At 44.6% G+C, this 17,233-nt stretch overlaps 1 pseudogene; it reads right to left on the bottom strand.

The window, feature by feature from the left end:
* Positions 1 to 15,902: 15,902 nt before the first annotated feature.
* LOC148538834 (uncharacterized) lies at positions 15,903 to 16,907 on the bottom strand (annotated as a pseudogene).
* Positions 16,908 to 17,233: the final 326 nt, after the last annotated feature.

Here is a 17,233-nt window from a genome sequence, read left to right as displayed (position 1 = left end):
AGTTACACAGTTCATGCAAAATCCATTCATTTTCTTTGTTCTTTGCAATCGTCTAAGCCACCAAATCAACATTGCTGGGTGATAGTGCCAATAGGCACTTTTTTGGTATGAAATTTAGATTGTAAGGTTGCAATCAAGAAGTTACTACCTCTTTTAAAGCAGAAGTATCCTGGAGTTTTATTAATAACTATGAATAACAAGAATAATAATAGTAATAACTTATAACCAAACAGGATAGGAGTAGTGGTGTACTGTGAGAAGAGACAGTGTCAATGTCCAGACAGGAAGCTTCACAATATCCCTTCTCAAAATAGAAAGGGAAAAGAAGTTTAATAACTCTAACAATGGAGGCAAAAACAGGAAGTGTTGGGGAGCCAAAAGGCATATCTGTCCTAGGCCAAACTGGAACTCTAAAGCTAGGCAGGAGGCTGGAAAATGACACATGCAGCTTGGACATGACAATGGAATCTCAAAACTAAAACTGTGATTCCATCCTGTTTCTTCATTTCCTGTGGCATGACTATGAAAGATCTGTGTAGAAAATTCCTGGTGTGACTGACATTTTGAAAAATTATCTGCACCGGCTTAGTGTTAATAAGTGTGAAAGGTGGGGTGCAGGTGCAGACACTTACCTCACTCCACCCACTGTCACCTTCAGGCCATTGAGGAGTAGCAGCTGGTCCAGGAACACAAGCAGGATGATTCTTTAGGAAAGAAAGATGAGAGGACCAGGCAATCACAAGATGTTAAGAGATAGTCTACACCAAAGAGAACCAGCAACTCTGCTGCCAAATTGAGTCAGTGTCATCACTGCCACAAACACTTCAGACACCCAACTGTCACCTATGAGCCTGTATATAACTAGGAGACAGCTGTCGGTCACGTCCACCTGACACCCTCACCTGCCTATGGGTAATACCCTGAGTCTGTCCTAACAGAACTGCCCTAAAGAGCACAAACAGGGTGTAAACAAATGATCCATCCTAGCATCCATGTGCCAGTCATACTAGGCCTAGCAAGACAAACAAAACATGGATTCTTCTTACCAGGGTCAAACTTGTCCCCTTGATTGAAGGCTCACTGCAACATTCACACAGGGTTCCTACAAAAGAACACAGCCACACCTACCTACAAGGACTAGTCTACCATAGCGTAAACAGTAAATGCCACCCTAGCCTAGCTACATAACAAAATAACTAGGGCCCTACAATACTAACTAGCCCTCTTGTGTGCGATAACAAGATAACAGGCTGGGTGTGTAACCTAATACTAATCTCTAACACTGTACTTCCCAACAATACAGATAAGACAATAAAGCAATGCAATGAGGCATAATGAATATATATTTACAAACAGGCAATGACTCAGCCAATCTACCTGGTCATGATGGGCTGACTATGGCCACCTACTGTATCTGCTGGTGGCAGAGGACACTGAAAACTAGGGGTATGCTGTGCCTAATGTGCACTGTACAAATAATTAGGTCACCTCCTACCAGGAGCCAGGATACCTACCTTCTCTTCTATTATTTTACAGATGGTACCAGCTCACAGGTCACTCAGAACAGCAAAACCTAATTTAGTAGGTCTATGGATGCAATACCCACACACTCATAAATGCACACACAACCCTAGTAGGGGCAGATACTGTAATCATTGGGCTTAATTTCTTAAGAAAATCGGGCCTACCCAATACATGGCTTAATGGAGTTACACGGTTCTATGCGTATAATATTCCTGAAGCCTAGTGCCAAGCTTTGTTGCAGGGTCTAATGCCCTTAAATACCCATAGGCCTAATGCCCATTTAATTATAGTGCCAATGAAATTAGTGCTCATCTCCATTACCAGGGCGTATTGCCTAACAAGGTGCCATAGGCCTTGTGCCCAAATTTATCAAGTGGGAGATTCAAGCCAGGAACAACTGAAACTAATGGGATGAATAGTTCCAATGCCACTCACCCCCCACTTTGACTTCAGCATCTCCGGGCATCTGCTCCATGGGATGCAGGTAAGTGTCCTTGAAGTATGATGCCGGACACAGGTCTCCTCCATTGGTGGTGCCCATCTGCAGTCATAACTCTGGGCACCGCTCCTCGGTCACAGCAACATGTACATTTTTGACCAGACAAACCGCAAACAACATGGTATTCAAAAAGTACAAGTGAACTCCGGCAATACAGAGATAAACCGCTCCAAAACAATTGCTTCAATCAGTTAAATTCAAATAACACCATAATCCACCAGGTGCTGCACGAGGACTCATTGCTGAACAGTATTTGCATACACTCAGCGCAAAAACAATGTGTGTACACCTCAGGGTGGGCAGGGACTGCCTCATAAACCTCCCCATACATACTAAATGTACAGTATTAGATTCAGTAACACTTCTAAAATCAAGTTGCATGTGGACTTCTGGAGACTAATAACAATCATGAGATTTAAGACAGTTACCATTGTAAAATGCAGCGAATAGGCATACAGTAACATGAGAACGCTGTGTGACAACAGGAGAGATGGATGCAGCGTATAGGCATACAGTAACATGAAAACGCTGTGTGACAACAGGAGAGATGGATGCAGCGTATAGGCATACAGTAACATGAGAACGCACTGTGACAACATGAGGGATGGATGCAGCACATAGGTATACAGTAACATGAGAACACAGTGTGACAACAGGAGGGATGGATGCAGCGAATAGGCATACAGTAACATGAGAACGCTGTATGATAACAGGAGGGATGGATGCAGCGAATAGGCATACTGTAACATGAGAACACAGTGTGATAACAGGAGGGATGGATGCAGCACATAGGCATACAGTAACATGAGAACGCTGTGTGACAACATGAGGGATGGATGCAGCACATAGGTATACAGTAACATGAGAACGTAGTATGACAACAGGAGGGATGGATGCAGCGCATAGGCATACAGTAACATGAGAACGCAGTGTGACAACAGGAGGGATGGATGCAGCGCATAGGCATACAGTAACATGAGAACGCAGTGTGACAACAGGAGGGATGGATGCAGCGAATAGGCATACAGTAACATGAGAACGCAGTGTGACAACATGAGGGATGGATGCAGCGAATAGGCATACAGTAACATGAGAACGCTGTGTGATAACAGGAGGGATGGATGCAGCGAATAGGCATACAGTAACATGAGAACGCAGTGTGACAACAGGAGGGATGGATGCAGCACATAGGCATACAGTAACATGAGAATGCAGTGTGATAACAGGAGGGATGGATGCAGCGAATAGGCATACAGTAATATGAGAACGCAGTGTGACAACAGGAGGGATGGATGCAGCGAATAGGCATACAGTAACATGAGAACGCAGTGTGACAACAGGAGGGATGGATGCAGCACATAGGTATACAGTAACACGAGAACGCAGTGTGACAACAGGAGGGATGGATGCAGCGAATAGGCATACAGTAACATGAGAACGCAGTGTGACAACATGAGGGATGGATGCAGCACATAGGTATACAGTAACATGAGAACACAGTGTGACAACAGGAGGGATGGATGCAGCGAATAGGCATACAATAACATGAGAACACAGTGTGACAACAGGAGGGATGGATGCAGCGAATAGGTATACAGTAACATGAGAATGCAGTGTGACAACAACAGGGATGGATGCAGCGAATAGGCATACAGTAACATGAGAACGCTGTGTGACAACAGCAGGGATGGATGCAGCGAATAGGCATACAGTAACATGAGAATGCAGTGTGACAACAGGAGGGATGGGTGCAGCACATAGGTATACAGTAACATGAGAACACAGTGTGACAACAGGAGGGATGGATGCAGCGAATAGGCATACAGTAACATGAGAATGCTGTGTGACAACATGAGGGATGGATGCAGCACATAGGTATACAGTAACATGAGAACGCAGTATGACAACAGGAGGGATGGATGCAGCGCATAGGCATACAGTAACATGAGAACGCAGTGTGACAACAGGAGGGATGGATGCAGCGCATAGGCATACAGTAACATGAGAACGCAGTGTGACAACAGGAGGGATGGATGCAGCGAATAGGCATACAGTAACATGAGAACGCAGTGTGATAACAGGAGGGATGGATGCAGCGAATAGGCATACTGTAACATGAGAACACAGTGTGATAACAGGAGGGATGGATGCAGCACATAGGCATACAGTAACATGAGAACGCTGTGTGACAACATGAGGGATGGATGCAGCACATAGGTATACAGTAACATGAGAACGTAGTATGACAACAGGAGGGATGGATGCAGCGCATAGGCATACAGTAACATGAGAATGCAGTGTGACAACAGGAGGGACGGATGCAGCGCATAGGCATACAGTAACATGAGAACGTAGTGTGACAACAGGAGGGATGGATGCAGCGAATAGGCATACAGTAACATGAGAACGCAGTGTGACAACATGAGGGATGGATGCAGCGAATAGGCATACAGTAACATGAGAACGCTGTGTGATAACAGGAGGGATGGATGCAGCGAATAGGCATACAGTAACATGAGAACGCAGTGTGACAACAGGAGGGATGGATGCAGCACATAGGCATACAGTAACATGAGAATGCAGTGTGATAACAGGAGGGATGGATGCAGCGAATAGGCATACAGTAACATGAGAACGCAGTGTGACAACAGGAGGGATGGATGCAGCGAATAGGCATACAGTAACATGAGAACGCAGTGTGACAACAGGAGGGATGGATGCAGCACATAGGTATACAGTAACACGAGAACGCAGTGTGACAACAGGAGGGATGGATGCAGCGAATAGGCATACAGTAACATGAGAACGCAGTGTGACAACATGAGGGATGGATGCAGCACATAGGTATACAGTAACATGAGAACACAGTGTGACAACAGGAGGGATGGATGCAGCGAATAGGCATACAATAACATGAGAACACAGTGTGACAACAGGAGGGATGGATGCAGCGAATAGGTATACAGTAACATGAGAATGCAGTGTGACAACAGCAGGGATGGATGCAGCGAATAGGCATACAGTAACATGAGAACGCTGTGTGACAACAGCAGGGATGGATGCAGCGAATAGGCATACAGTAACATGAGAATGCAGTGTGACAACAGGAGGGATGGGTGCAGCACATAGGTATACAGTAACATGAGAACACAGTGTGACAACAGGAGGGATGGATGCAGCGAATAGGCATACAGTAACATGAGAATGCTGTGTGACAACATGAGGGATGGATGCAGCACATAGGTATACAGTAACATGAGAACGCAGTATGACAACAGGAGGGATGGATGCAGCGCATAGGCATACAGTAACATGAGAACGCAGTGTGACAACAGGAGGGATGGATGCAGCGCATAGGCATACAGTAACATGAGAACGCAGTGTGACAACAGGAGGGATGGATGCAGCGAATAGGCATACAGTAACATGAGAACGCAGTGTGATAACAGGAGGGATGGATGCAGCGAATAGGCATACAGTAACATGAGACCGCAGTGTGACAACAGGAGGGATGGATGCAGCACATAGGCATACAGTAACATGAGAATGCAGTGTGATAACAGGAGGGATGGATGCAGCGAATAGGCATACAGTAACATGAGAACGCAGTGTGACAACAGGAGGGATGGATGCAGCGAATAGGCATACAGTAACATGAGAACGCAGTGTGACAACAGGAGGGATGGATGCAGCACATAGGTATACAGTAACACGAGAACGCAGTGTGACAACAGGAGGGATGGATGCAGCACATAGGTATACAGTAACATGAGAACGCTGTGTGACAACAGCAGGGATGGATGCAGCGAATAGGCATACAGTAACATGAGAATGCAGTGTGACAACAGGAGGGATGGATGCAGCACATAGGTATACAGTAACATGAGAACACAGTGTGACAACAGGAGGGATGGATGCAGCGAATAGGCATACAGTAACATGAGAACGCTGTGTGACAACAGGAGGGATGGATGCAGCGAATAGGCATACAGTAACATGAGAACGCAGTGTGACAACAGGAGGGATGGATGCAGCGAATAGGCATACAGTAACATGAGAATGCAGTGTGACAACAGCAGGGATGGATGCAGCGAATAGGCATACAGTAACATGAGAACACAGTGTGACAACAGGAGGGATGGATGCAGCGAATAGGCATACAGTAACATGAGAATGCAGTGTGACAACAGGAGGGATGGATGCAGCGAATAGGCATACAGTAACATGAGAACGCAGTGTGACAACAGGAGGGATGGATGCAGCACATAGGTATACAGTGACAAGAGAACACAGTGTGACAACAGGAGGGATGGATGCAGCGAATAGGCATACAGTAACATGAGAACGCAGTGTGACAACAGGAGGGATGGATGCAGCGAATAGGTATACAGTAACATGAGAACGCAGTGTGACAACAGGAGGGATGGATGCAGCGAATAGGCATACAGTAACATGAGAACGCAGTGTGACAACAGGAGGGATGGATGCAGCGAATAGGCATACAGTAACATGAGAACGCAGTGTGACAACATGAGGGATGGTGATGGCAATATGCATTATATCAGGAGCTGACTGGCAACTTTCAGCCTGGGGGGGGCGGGGGAGAGACAAGCATTTGCCCCTGGCTTTTCTACCAGTAAACTGCAATACAGAGAACCCTCTCCTCTCTCATTAGGTCATATGCCAAATCTGACCCTCCTTTGTTTGAAATCATACCCCAGATTTCACCGATCCCACCTCCCTTATTAAAAATCTTACTGTACCCCATTTATGACCCCCACACACACACCTGATTATAAATTATACCTCAGATATGATCCTCCTTCCCCTCATGACAAATCTAATCCCAGATTTGCCCCACCCTGACAAACACAATTTCTGCATTAATTATAATACCCCAGATTTGTATCACACACTCACATGCAAACGCTTCCTTAATTAACAATATCGCCACAGATCTGAACTTCTCTCTCATAAAAAAATACCTCTAATTTGCCAGAGCATCTACTGTACCAATCAGCATTTAGCCTAACAGAGCTGGACGCTGCAGGACAGGTATGTGACAGGCATCCAAGAGACAGATATAAGACACTTCCCGGATGCTCTGACTGTATTTATGGCACAATTGGAGCAGCCAGGAAGCTTCTTCTGCCCGTCTCCCAGCTGTCAGGCATGTGATGCAGTGTGCAGCTGCAGCCAGTCGGTGGCCCTGAAGCTGTAAAATTGTTGCACCCCGGGAGGCAGATGCCAGTCTACCCCTGCATTATATATCATCTATTTGTTAGCAGTGAGGAGGCCAGAAAATGTTGCTCTATATCCAATGTTAGCCTCTAAATAAGTACCCAGCTGAGTCTTATGAAAAGCGTGACATACTTTGTAGTATAAAGGGGTAGGTCATCACCCATTCATAGTCACTTTAAACTTATCATATTATTTTTTTTGTCTTATTGCATACATTCAGGGGCGTATTTATAATTGGTGCAGGGTGTGTGGGACACACGGGCCCCTGGGTCCAGGGGGGGCCCGCACTGCACACTCTGCACTCATAAAACTTATCTCTCCAGAGTCCCACATCGGCTCCGGTGTCTCCGCCTGTAAAAATGGCTGGAAAATGGCAGCGGCGACCATTTTCCCGTCGTTTGCGCATGCGCAATACAGGGAAATTGGCCGCCATGGCCATTTTCCCGGTGACCTGTACAAGCGCTATAGACTTTGGGTGCACTCTAGCGCCCAGAGTCTATAAGTACGGCGCTGGCCTCACTCCGCTCAGTGCGCAGCCGGCTGTCGGAAGGAGAGAAGGGGGCCTGTGTCGGAGACTGTACACGGGTCCCCTCCTCTCTAGAAACGCCCCTGCATGCATTATTTACACAACATTGGCATGATTCAGAGATGTACGCTTATGCCATTGCTGTTACGTATTTGTACGCAGTGGCTGTGTGAAAATATGCAAGTGTCGCAGCCACCAGGATTTGTATGGAGCTTTGCAAATCCCAGCGACTGCGTACAAATAAGCAGCAAGGGTTCTATCAATCATTGGAGTTCTGAGTAACCCTATAGTTGTGCAGAGTGCCTGGAAGCATTTTTACTACGTATGGAGTCGCAGTCGCAGGCTGAGACACCCCCCTATTGCTACCCACAAACAGTCCCTGTCTGTCCATTACTTTGAGAAAATATCCTCACTGTGAGTGACAATGGTAATGAAAATGAATGCATGGGATGTGCTACGCATGCACAGATTACCGATAATCACTAAACTGCGTAATCATCGGCATTGCGTCCCTTTCTGAGTCAGGCTCGGTAGCAGTATATTACTGCTTATGTGTCAGCAAAGAGAGAGTGAATGGAACTGTACCAGTGGTATAATAAGTAACTCATTGATTCACTGAGACATTTCTTCTAGTCTATCTGGATATTTTGTAAATTATTGACAGGTTTGTTATGCAAGCAGTCACTGGTACCTAATGTAGCCTGAATGCCAGCTTGTTAACTAAAGCCTGTTGATCTTTCCACTAAAGAAAAAAATTAAGAACTCTAATTTTAAATATAGAAAAAACATGACATGTTGCAAATATTAATATATGTAATCTAATAATGTTAGATTAGCAAATTATATTTAAACCAGATAATAGCCTACATTAAATAGCGAGATGAGTGTGAGCCCTCAAAATGTCACATAATGATTAATTTATAATTTTAGCAAATAAGTTTAAACATTGTGGGCGGAATTCAATTGTATTTGCGGCCCGCATCTCCCGTCTAAAGTGACAGGAGATTGTATGTGTTGTATTAGGTGATCCTCATGCAACAGACCTAAGGTAATCAATACTTTACTTTTCATAGAACAACATTTTCATTATGAGTCATCAGACAAAAATGGATATGCCTAATTTATAGAATATTTTTATTATACAACTGCTGCTGCAGGCTAAGTGTTCCTTGAGAAACTAAGCTGGCACTGTGCAGGGGATGTAGTTCATATCCGGGCTGTTGGGGCACCAGAATCCCGACACCAGTCAGAGTCCTGGCACTGGCATCGCGACCTCCAGCATCCCGATGGTGAGTATTGGGGTTAGGGGGATGGTTAGGGGTTAGGCACTAGGGGGAGAGATAGGTTTATGCTGTGGGGGGAGGGTTAGGGTCAGGCTGTAGGAAGGGAGGTTTAGGCTGCACAGGGGGAGGGTTAGGTTTATGCTGCGGGGGAGGGTTAGGGTCAGGCTGCAGGAAGGAAGGTTTAGGCTGCACAGGGGGAGAGATAGGTTTATGCTGTGGGGGGAGTGTTAGGGTCAGGCTACAGGAAGGGAGGGTTAGGCTGCACAGGGGGAGGGTTAGGTTTATGCTGCGGGGGGAGGGTTAGGGTCAGGCTGCAGGAAGGGAGGTTTAGGCTGCACGGGGAGAGGGTTAGGTTTAGGCTGCGGGAGGGGGGGTTAGGGTTAGGCTGTGGGAAGGGAGGGTTAGTGGTAGAGTTAGGATTCTTATCTGCAGGTGTCTGTATCCTAAGCCAGTCGGGATTCTGACCGTCAGGATCCTGAAGGCCGGCATCCTGTACCCAACCCCTGTGCAGTGTCTTTTTGTTGGGGAACTGCACTCTTTTCTAGAATCATCTAGTTAATCCTTCATGTTTACCTGTCACAGTGAAGTTTTATACAACAATTTTGCCCTGTGCATTGACTCTTGATCACATTCCTACTATTTTCCTACGCACAGCTCTGTATAAGAGGAAAATTAACCGAGACACAGGATGCCTTTGAAAAGAAGTGAAATAGGGGGTGCTAGAGGTAAGGGAGGCCCGCCATGCCATGTCACTTCTTCTGAACATCACTTGCATGCACAAAATATTTGCACATATTCAGTAGTAATACTGTAGTAAATAGTAATTTAAAGAAGTCTTGTCTGTGTGCTCACAGTCATATTAATAAATTCTAAAGTCACATTTACCATGTAAAACACAATTATATACAGAAACAAATACAATATATAAACTATTTAAGCTTAATTAAATACAAACTTCTTTAAAAAGTAAATGGGAATCTTACTTCCTGTCACAAACCAAATCAGACTGTGATCACTTTGCCACCGCCCAGTTTCCAAAACACCACATTTCACAGAAAGATAGATCCAGCCAAATTATTTCCAACTTAGAATAGGACAGACATACTGTACACAAAAATATGCTGTATGCAAAAACTTGCCATTTGCCCAAAATTAGCTTTGGGACCCAGAGTGGGCATGAGACTGGATTTGGTTGAACACACAGAGGGATAAGTATCAGGTGGACAGACTATAATTATGATGTGGGTTATATTAGAGTGATTAAAAGATTGAAAGATTGAAGGTTGGGAGGAGATTTATCAAAGTTTGAAGAGATAGATAATAGAGAAGTTGCACATAGCAACCAATCAGATTCTAAATGTCATTTGTTAAGCACAGCCTATAAAATTACAGTTAGAAGCTGGTTGGTTGGTTTTCTGTGTTACTCCATTTTACCTCTCTCCAAGATTTGATAAATCTCAACTTGGGAGAGAGTTTGGGTAGACTGGGGAAAGATAGTCCGTGTGTTGAGCACCACAGGTGAAGCCTTCAAGGTGGGAGTGAGAAATCGTTATCAAGATGCAGAAGAAGAGTAGATGAGACAGATTACAAAATCTGAGAGGGAGTGATGTATGAATCATAGGAGTTGGAGAGAATTTCGATTGTGAGGGTCAGATGCTTGAATTGAATTCTGGAAGAAGAATATAAAAGCAAAATAAATAGGTGCCATTGACTAGATGTTGGGTCCAACTGAGGAGTTGCTGAAGTCTGGGCCAGCAGAGAGCTCTTGAAAAAGAGTTTACACTTACCCTAAGTTTCCCAAGAAAAGGTGATGGGATTCACAGGATAAGGTGAATACACCTGAAGGCCTGTCCCGGCTCCCCTAGGTTACCCATGCCTAAAGTTTGGGTACTAGGAAAAGTGGCCATTTTGTAAAGACCTGGGGTAATTTTAGATGGCATAGGTGTTTGCCCTATGCACTCTTTTCCCCAGGCTTCAGTGCCTCTACATTTTGGGCATTAGACCTGTCAGCAACTTTGTGGATGTCTTAGGCATATAGCTACTTATGACTGTCTAAGCCCTAGCCTGTACCAACAATATTGTTTAGTGCAGTAGGCGCTAAGTAAACTGTGCTTACAAAGGCATTAGGCCTTAGGCACATTAGGAGATTTGCCCATATGCATTTGCACTATATCACTGCCCCCTAGATCTAATTTCTGGCCTCAAACCACTGGCCAAGCCTCACACCAATTTTTTCACCAAAACTTTGTACCCATAGACATCCTTGGGAAATTAAATGTATAGTTCTCTTTTAGGCCAAAATAGGATCATTAGCATCAGTGGACTTCCCTGATCCCCTGCAAATAGGTTTCCCAGAACAGTAGGCCCCCATTAAAGGCTGTTGGTGCATTTATTGTTTGCATTTGTGTCTTCATTGTGTCACTGCTTTATTGTGTCTTACTTTGTATTGTATTGTGCCTGTACTGTTGTAGTGGGACTGTTCACCCTAGAGATGAAAGTGCTCCACACCTAGCTATAGATTTTATTTTGTAGCTGTAAATGTCCAGCTTGTTGTTGTTTAGGTAATGTACTTGTTTGTATGCTGAACGAACTAGCTTGTATGCAGGTTAGATATATTGTGGGTGGGCATTGAGTGCATATTGTACAGGTGCTCTACAGCAGAGGATCCAGTAAGCTTCACAATTAGAATCACCTGGTTGGTTGGTCATGGAGCTAGCTATTTAGGATGGTTGGTAGGGCACTTGCTACTTTTCTCTGGACCATGTGTCCATGGGGGAAATCCCTACTATGCACACGTTGTTGTAGTCCGCTGCTGCAGGCCATATCAAATCACTGCAACTACTTTGGGGAGTGGCTGTTCATATGCCTGTTATGTGTGCCACACAGCACAAGTCCTCACCCTTCTGTTCTGTTTTGCAGCACTGCTGTGTTCCTGGTTGCTGGTGGGTGGAATGCCCCGGGTTTGACTTTTCAGAGGCTGGTTCATCCAAATCTGGTGAGTTACTTCTACACATGTACAATTACATTTCCTGAGCTCACTTACTGTAAGTTTCTCTTTTACTCCCAAGGCAGTTTTCTCCTCGATTGATGTCCATTTGCACAGTCTGCATGAAACCTACAAGGTTCTCTTCTTGCCAACAGACCATCAATGCTGTGTGACTGGATCATACTGTATAGTCCTTTAAGAACTTCTTGTCCTTGCAATCTGGCTGGCCTAAAATGTAATAAGTAGCACGTAACTTCATGCATCAAACCTATTGTACCTATTCTATTGTCATATAGATTTTAAGCCTGTGACCAGGGATTCTTTCCTCTTTGTTGATCTCTTAATGCCCAGTCTTGTTTTTTTACTGTATTTGTTCCCAACTGTAAAGTGCTATAGAATGGAATATACTTGCACATGTTTACAATAAATTGGATATTTATATCAGGCTTGCCTACCCTCCCGATTTGGTCGGGAGCCTTCTGAATATCGGGTGCCACTCCCGACTCCCCGGAAAGGCAGGCAAGCCTCCCGGCTGCCGCCTGGCCCCCTACTACCTCATAGAAACCCCCGCAACTGGGGGGGCCAGTGACTCAATTCGCGCTGAATCGCGTCATCGTGGCCCCACTCCCTGCTTCACAATGCCAATATTTTCGGCATTGTGAAGAGGGGGCGGAGCCACAATGAAACAATCACGCGGCTCTACCCCCAATGCCTCATCAATTCCCGGCCACGCCGCCCGCTGTGCGCAGACATTCAGCTCCCTGCCAGAGGGAGGGAGGGAGATGAATGTCGGCAAGTATGATTTATATGTATATTTATATAGAAATGCAGTTCTATTTTCCTTCATAAATAAGTTGTTCTATAAAGTTCGCTTTTAGTCAGTTCTTCTGAAGTTGGTCTATGTAACAAAAAATTGGGAATCCTACAAAAATTATAACTCCAATAAAAAAAACTTCCTTTTACTAAAGTAATTCCAGACATTAGTCATGAATCTCTGCCCCTTTGTTTTACAGAGAACTATTAGCTCAGGGAATAACAGTTTTATGTCAGTTTCTCCTATTTAAATTACTCAATGACTCCATTCTAATTGCTAACATACTGCTTTATTACGCATAGATAACAATTTCATTTAAAAGTTGTCTGCCTAGTAGTAGTAATTCTCGTGAGTGATGTTCCTGATGTTTCATAGAGTCAGTTTATATGACTGGGAACAAGCATGGGTTTGTATGGCGAAGGGACTTTACGAGAACAAATAAGTTACATGGTAGCATGCTGTACATTTAGGATAAAAATAAAACTCTTTTAGAAAAAAATTATCTGTTCAAATAATATATTGTCTTAAAAAGTCTAGAATCATTCAATAAAGTGTGTTTTCATATTAGAGGGTAGGGCCATTTTTTATGTTAGACTATGTAGGTGGCTGCCATTGCCAAGTAGTGCCTACAGTCCTTCACCTGAGTGAATAAAAAGGTCCTTAGAGGCCAGCAAGACCTGGATTTCCGGGATAGAGAGGCTTCTTAGTGTATGGAGAGAAACCAAGATGCATCCAGCTCTGCATCACCTGGAAATATGCAAAGATGCCTGTGTTCGCTACAGAGCAGGCCCTGATTGCTAAAATTCACTATGGAGCTGCATTCAAATCAATATCAGGCCCTCTGTCTTTAAAAAACTAATGTCCATCCATGACCCCTCAATTCAGTTAATGTTTATCTCCTGTGTTTATCACAATTTTAACTAAAAACTGTAATGTCTATTACAGGGGTCTAAATAATAAAAGGTAGCTGGATGCAATCAGCATACCATGCCTTTAAATCTGAATAGAGACACTAAGCTGTCCAAATGTTTTTTGGGAGCAACTTGGATGACAGGAGAGATGAGGATTTGGCAAGGATAATTCCAGTACTAGTGTCTGCTGATTGACAGCCAGACCATTCACAGCAGTCAGGGGCCTCTAGAGCGGCCTCTGATTGGCTGATTGGCTGATGGCCCGACAAGTGATGGAACCCACAAGGTTTCCGGTACGTGACGGGGAAGATATGTATGTGGAAACATATACATCTCTTCAGTGTCTGAAATGGTCCGGGTGACTCGGTTTGTTTGTTTGCTTTTATGGCCGGGACTCTACTGGAGAAGAGGATCAACTTGCTCCAGGGATAATGGGAGAATTATACTAGACAAGGGACCGAACACCGGGGACAAGGTGAGTATAGTGTGTGTGTTTATGTGTAATAAACTTTTACTTTCTTACAGTGTGTGTCCTGTGTTTTTTTGTTACTATTTTTTTTTACAGTGGGGGTACTGGTGTTGGCCGCCCGCTGGAACTTGTAGCTTCACAAGTTCCAAAGGGCAGGCACACTGGCACCTGTAGTCCCACTGTAAAATGTAAAAAACAATAGTATACATTTATGATTAACACTATTAACTCTGCACACACAAGCCAAGTGTGCAGGGAAGAGCTCCGGGCTTCAGCCTAGGCCTGGGGTGTTCAGGAGAGGAGGGACCCTTTTATTGATGGGGGTCCCCACCTCTCCTGGGATCCCCGGTCTGGGCTGACTAGTTTGGGGTGTTAATGCTTTGGCCGGGAGACCCGGTGAAAGGGTCCCCTGGCTGTGGCATTACACTCCGACTACTTTTAGCCCAATGCCGGTTTTAAAATTATGGGGAACTTCACACAATTATTTTCTCATTTTTAAAACCAGAACCAGCTCACACAGCCCAGTGCTGGTTCATAGAATATGGGGGACCCCCCTGCACATTTTGTCCCTCGAATTTTAAGAACCAGAACTGGCTCACAGAGCAGGCCATTTTTCCGGCGTTCTGCGCATGCGCAGTAGACTCCGGGAACACTGTAGTGTCCGGAGTCTACTAGTGCTCCGGTGGCTGGCCAGCCGCGTCAGTCGGCTGCCAGCCACCGGGAAGAGAGGAGGGGGCCCCACACGGGGAGTGCACATGGGCCCCCTCCTCTCTTAAGACGCTTCTGTGTGTACTGCACAACATATGTGAGCTTAGGAAGGAGTCATTTCTGCCAGAATGGAGTGTGCAGGAGTCAGAATTTTATTTCCCTGACAGTGAATCTATGGCCTATGTTGGGGACCATAGCTGTAGTGCAGAACAGATCCGGGCAGCTCTAACAGCCAACCTTCATTCACTACTTCGCTAAAGAAAGGCAAATGTGTTTTTTCAGAAATAAATTTTTTTTTCATTTTTGGTTCAACCAGTGTACCTGTCTATAATTTTCAACTTTAATACAAAATACAATGTGTGTGGTAAATTGTTCAAAAGGGTTTTACATATAATTGTAAACATATACAAAATATACAAAAGTAGAACATTCCAAATAGCAGATTTTTAGTAAAAGCATTGCCTACTTATGTACATGTAATAACAAGTATAAAATCCACATAGGTAAAATATATAACATTTTAGCACCAGAAGGCCTAGGTATTAGAAAAAATATAAAAAAATGTAAAAAAAGTAGTTATGGTAAATTCATGTACACAGGATACTCTGAATTTTCCTGGCTTTCAGGAGGTTGACTACGGTCATAGTAATGAGCCTGATTGTACTGGGCCTGATTGCACTGGGCATAAGGTTGATTTGGGTAGTGTGGACCCTGCTGTTGTGGTGGGACTGGGCTTAACTGCAGCTAAACATTCGCTCTAGAAACTCCATCTGGAATTGCTGGGATTCCCTTTGGCGTTCATATGATTCCCTACTGTGACGATCCATCATGCCCATGATCTGGGAAATAAATGAATTTTGCATATTACGCTCTGCCTGTAGAAACTGGCTAGATTAGTGTCTTCCTGTGCAGACATTACAGCGTCCATTTCTTGTATTATTTCAACCAGGACACTTGTCATTACCCGGGGGCGGCTTGTTCTGTTTTATTGGGTCTTTTTCTCTTTGGCGGAACCGTATATACTGCACTGCAGAAGAAAAGCCAAAAATTAGAGTCATCAGTGAGCGTATATAAAAATAGCAGTGGTGTTAGCAAACGTGTTTGTGGCCTTCTCCCACACAAGCTACAATGTGCAACAGGTATAATTTTATTTTATTTTTAATGTTAACTGTATGAATTAATAATTGTGTTTATGTGTTAAAAATGAATTTACAGTACAGTACTTATCCATGAGAACTAATTGGTTACCATAGGCAGCTTCTCCACTGGCACACCTGTCCGCCTTTTCCACTGCTTCATACATGTAATCCAGGGTGTTATGTGTGTTGTATTTTAATTTAATACTTACTGTGTAAAACTGGGGTTTGGGCACTAGCACCGGCCTGTGCCTCAACAACCGCCTGAATGTTTGCTGAAACGCTGTCATCATGGGCTGCAGAATCTTGTGGAATTTCGTCGGCTGGGTCATCTGGTTGTAACAGTGGTGAGGATGGGCATTTTTGCTAGGCTGATGGGCATGCTTGTGAGGCTGATGGGCATGCTTGTGAGGCTGACGGGCATGCTTGTGAGGCAGGCACGCTGCTGGTGTTTTTTGTGGCACGGGCCCAGCTGCTTTGCCCTGCTGCTAAGCTGGATGACAGACTGATAGGTGTACATAACGCAGTGTGTCCAAAAACAGTGGAACATATGTCATAGTATTGCCAGTCTAAGCCGGCAGCTCCACTTCTATTTCTGTGGTCATGTACTTTCAAAAACTGTTTCCTAAGTGCCTTAAGTTTATTCACCACCTACTGCTGAGTCCTATGGAAGCAGCAGGATTCCATTATCTTTGCTATGTTTTTATAAACAACAGCGTCTTTGACTGTGCCTGTGATCAGTCTTTTAATTTCCTCCTCACCCCTTATGGCCAGCAACTCCCTCACCTCCTCAACACTCCAAGTAGACATGGCTGTAGTGCTGATTTTGGAAATAAAGCCATTAACTACAGGAATGCTGCCTCTGTTGTTGTTGTCCTCTGTTGTTGTTTGCAATAACAGACCGATTGCCTGCGTAACAGCAACTGCGTTGCAAGTGTGTCCAGGCCTCTGGCTGCTGCTATCATCAAGGGAGACACACAAACATCCAATCAGCATTGTTTTCTGAGTCCCGGGTTGTATAACCCGGGTAGGGCCCGTTCACACTGCACTTCAACCCGGCCTGATCCCGAGTTCAACCCTGCTCGATTGCAGGGTTGAAATCCTGGGTTGCTTGAACCAGGAATTTTTTAAGTGGC

The sequence above is a fragment of the Taudactylus pleione genome, unplaced genomic scaffold (genome assembly GCF_031769625.1).
Source record: "Taudactylus pleione unplaced genomic scaffold, aTauple2 ptg000036l, whole genome shotgun sequence".
Taxonomy (NCBI): Eukaryota; Metazoa; Chordata; class Amphibia; order Anura; family Myobatrachidae; genus Taudactylus; species Taudactylus pleione.
The sequence above is the reverse complement of the archived record's forward strand: the minus strand, read 5'-3'. Positions and strand labels throughout refer to the sequence as shown.